Raw genomic sequence first — 3,976 nt, 5'->3', positions numbered from 1 at the left:
TAGCAAAAGTAGAAGAGGGAGAGAGAGGGGGAGGAGAGAGGGAGGAAGAAGTGTAAATTAGTGTCTATGCGAAAGCTGATGACAGTCAGCATGGTACGATATTTTTCACCAGGAAAGATGAAGTTGTGCAACTCACTTATTCCATATGAAAGCGAGAAATCGCAGTTATGATCGGTGGAATATGCAAAACAGTAACCAACTAGGCGATGCTCTGAAACTGCGACTCTTCACTCCGAATGAACTATGCTTTTCCAGACAGGAGGGAGGTTTGTCGTCCCGCCGATCTTGCTAAACTCGCCTTTTTTTTTTTCTTTTTTTGTGTACGTCCTTTATAATGGACTAACGACCTGCCCCTCCTTTGCAGGAGTAGCACTAATTATCATGGCCAGAGAACTTGTATGGCGTAGGTGTATTACTTTAATAGACGAATCTTCTCTTGAATCGGTCTATCTATTAGTGAAAACAGTATCAAAATCCGTACAGCAGATCCTGACAATAGCCTTTGCAGCAGGGCGGAAAAACTAGGCGGAGGATTTCAGTTCATCATATTTCAGCCAATTTGTATGATATATTTATGAACTGTATACACAAACTTTCCACGTGCATCAGTCCATCTATTAGAGTGTGTGTGTGTGCGTGTGCGTGTGTGTGTGTGTGTGTGTGTGTGTGTGTGAATTCCTAAGGGACCAAACTGCTGAGATCATCGATCTGTAGACTTACAAACTACTTAAATTAACTCAAAGTAACTTATCTTAAGAACAATACAAACACCCATGCGCGAGGGAGGACTCGAACGTCCGGCGGGAGGGGCCGCGAAATCCGTGACATGGCTCCTCAATCCGAGCGGTCAATCCGCGCGGTTATCTATTAGAAAACCGCAAAAAATCCCTACTGCAGTTGCTGGGATTAGCCTGCGCATATGAGTCCAGAGGGAGCGGTGGCTTTAATTTATAATATGTACCGATGACATTGGTTCAGACGGAGAGGTGGGCTCTCACCAGTTTCATTCAGCATGGTCTTGGACAAAGTTATTGAACAACGGTAAGAAAAAATAAAATGGATTCGGGTAAGAAGAACATGTACTCCAACAAAATAGTCATAAAATGCCTACCATTTGCAGATGACCTAGCAGTACTCAGTAACAATAGAGAAGAAGCATTGGAGTACTTACACGATGCCTGCCAAAACAGGTATACAGACATCGTGTGCGAAAAAGCAATACATAGAAAGAAAGAACAACACACGAGCCATGCACACAAAATACGGAAAAGTAAAAGAGCGGAAAAATTCAAGTCTCTAGAGAAGTATATATGAAAATAGGAGTATCAAACAAGGAAACCTGGCACCGAACATAGAAACAACAAAAAACTTCAGAAAGCGTAAAAACACAAATGAACGCACTAAAATAAAAGAAACGTATCAAGGCAGATCGATCTCAAGCACTACAATACAGTTCTCTACCAGCAGCATTCTACGCATCAGAAACGGCCACGATCGAAGAATCAGGCAACACAGAAAGAAAAAAGAACGTAAATTTTCAGGAATTTTTTTGGTATATAGATGAAGAGACCGACTAAAGAATTATACAAACACACAGAAACTCAGAGACATGATCAGAAAACGCCGACCAACATTCTATGGACATATAAAAAGAATGAACAACAGACTCACAAAAAGGATTTTTTATGTACTGAACAACTCAGTCAGAAACACCTATTGACATCGAGAAGCAGAAGACCGAATACATGCAAGGATCAAGAGAGAAATGATAAATGAAGGAGACAAATTCAGAAGCAAAATTGTGAATACGAAGTATAAAGTAAAAAAGGGAAGAAAACACGGAAAATGTTGACAGAATAACAGAAACAGGAACGCAGTCAAAGAACGAAGAGATTTTGAGAAGCGGAAAAGAAGTAGAAAACAAGAAAAAATTAAATAATCGAGTAACATGCAATTTCAAACAGTCTATTAAGAACAGTAATGCGTAATAATAATAATAATAATACCAATATTGACCTACTCATTTGGAGTAGTGAAATGGAGTAACAAAGACCTAGAAGCACTCAATACACTTACACGATCACAATGCCACAAATATAGAATACATCACATACATTAAGCAACAGAAAGATTCACATTAAGCAGAAAGGAAGGAGGAAGGGGATTTATCGACATAAAAAACCTACATTATGGATAGGTAGACAATTTAAGAAAATTCTTTATAGAACGAGCAGAAACTTACAAAATACAGAAAGTAATCACTCATATAAATACATCGGCTACACCACTGCAATTTCATTACCACTTCTACAACCCTTTACATCACGTAAATCAACAGATACGAAGAAAGTAAATTGGAAAAAGAAAACACTACATGGCAAGCACCCGTATCATCTAACACAGCCACACATCGATCAAGACGCATCCAACACATGGCTAAGAAAAGGCAATATATACAGTGAGACGGAAGGATTCATGATTGCAACACAGGATCAAACAATAAACATCAGATATCACAGCAAGCATATTATTAAAGATCCCAATACCACAACAGATAAATGCAGACTTTGCAAACAACAAATAGAAACAGTAGATCACATCACAAGCGGATGTACAATACTAGCATATACAGAATACACCAGAAGACATGACAATGTAGCAAAAATAATACATCAACAACTTGCCATACAACATAAACTATTAAAGCAACACCTTCCCCACATACAAGTATGCACCACAAAATGTACTGCAGAGTGATGAATACAAATTATACTGGGACAGAACCATTATAACACCACATGACAAACCTGACATCATACTCACCAATAAAAAGAAGAAATTAACGCAACTAATCGAAATATCCATACCCAATACAACAAATATACAGAAGAAAACAGGAGAAAAAATTGAATAATACATCCAACTGGCTGAGGAAGTCAAGGACATGTGGCATCAGGATAAAGTTGACATTGTACCAATTACACTATCAACTACAGGAGTCATACCACACAACACCTACCAGTACATCAACGCAATACGGATACATCCAAACGTATATATACAACTATAGAAATCTGTAATTATTGATACATGTTCAATTACCCGAAAGTTCCTAAATGCAATGTAACATATACCGTACAGTTAAGAGGAAGTCACGCTTGATCAAGGTCCGCTTCACTTTCCATTTTTAACCAGACATAACGTCTGAGAAAGGAAAGAAATAATAATAATAATAATGGGATGCTGCCAGTGTCAGACTCAGAATCGGCCACAGCGGGTCGCGGTTTGTCTGCTGGAAGCCGGCACGTCGTCGATCGTAGCAAATGGAACGGACAGTCCGTCATTAGCAGGCTGCGTCCACGCGCCGGCCATCGCGAACCTTGTCGATCTGTGTCAGGGAAGCCCGCGAGGGCCGGACCGCAATGAAACGCGACTGTCCGTCGCTGGTTTGCCGCCACAGCTCATTGTTGATTCCCCGCTGCCGTTTCTTTGGCTGCGATGTTCTGCGCATGACTGATCACGCCGGCACGATGTAAGGGCGCCAGGGACAGCTTAAAGCTCGCTTAAAGTGCGAACAGCTTTTAGTCGGTTGCTGCAGTATTCTCTCGTTCTTCTTTGATCTATTTTGCGTCAGGAATCGACTGGACGTCGCCCACCCTCCTCTGTTTTGCCTCTTCTTAATATGCTGGTAATCCAGTCCGTTTTCTACGTCATTCAGCATTAAAATCTTCTTCTTCCTTTCTTTTCTCCACTCTTTCCGTTGATGACTGTTTGTTGCTGAGAAACCTTCGAAACGCATGTGCTTGCAAAACTAGTTCTCATCATCTCTGCCAGTCTTGATCCTCTTGAATTTTTTGAAGTATTCCTTCGTTTCCTCGTTCTACCATTAAGCGTTTATCACCACAATCAAAATTAGACAAGTATTTTTTTTTTCTTTTTGACTGTCCATGATTCATTCCGTCAATACTACACTACA

This window comes from Schistocerca piceifrons, chromosome 6, assembly GCF_021461385.2.
Source record: "Schistocerca piceifrons isolate TAMUIC-IGC-003096 chromosome 6, iqSchPice1.1, whole genome shotgun sequence".
Taxonomy (NCBI): Eukaryota; Metazoa; Arthropoda; class Insecta; order Orthoptera; family Acrididae; genus Schistocerca; species Schistocerca piceifrons.
Note: the sequence above shows the minus strand (reverse complement) of the source record.